The sequence below is a fragment of the Terrapene carolina genome, unplaced genomic scaffold (genome assembly GCF_002925995.2).
Source record: "Terrapene carolina triunguis isolate 2854851 unplaced genomic scaffold, T_m_triunguis-2.0 Scaffold641, whole genome shotgun sequence".
NCBI lineage: Eukaryota > Metazoa > Chordata > Testudines > Emydidae > Terrapene > Terrapene triunguis.
Genome location: NW_020664992.1, coordinates 1313401 through 1313647, shown reverse-complemented (window position 1 = coordinate 1313647; position 247 = coordinate 1313401). Strand labels below are relative to the sequence as shown.

Genomic DNA, 247 nt, shown 5'->3' with positions numbered 1-247 from the left:
ACGGAGCCCAGGCCGTCCCATAACGGTGTCAGGGCCCGTGTGACCCCGTCTGGCGTCGGCACAGAGCCCAGGCCGTCCCATAACGGTGTCAGGGCCCGTGTGACCCCATCTGGTGTCGGCTCGGGGCCCAGGCCGTCCCATAATGGTATCAGGGCCCGTGTGACCCCGCCAGGCGTTGGCACAGAGCCCAGGCCGTCCCATAACGGTGCAGGGCCCGTGTGACCCCGTCTGGCGTCGGCACGGAGCC

At 70.0% G+C, this 247-nt stretch overlaps 1 protein-coding gene across 4 annotated transcripts in view; it reads left to right on the top strand.

Annotated features, from left to right (window-relative positions):
- Positions 1–247, top strand: part of PRPF40B (pre-mRNA processing factor 40 homolog B) — a 20798-nt gene that overhangs the window by 8436 nt on the left and 12115 nt on the right. The window lies entirely within an intron of this gene.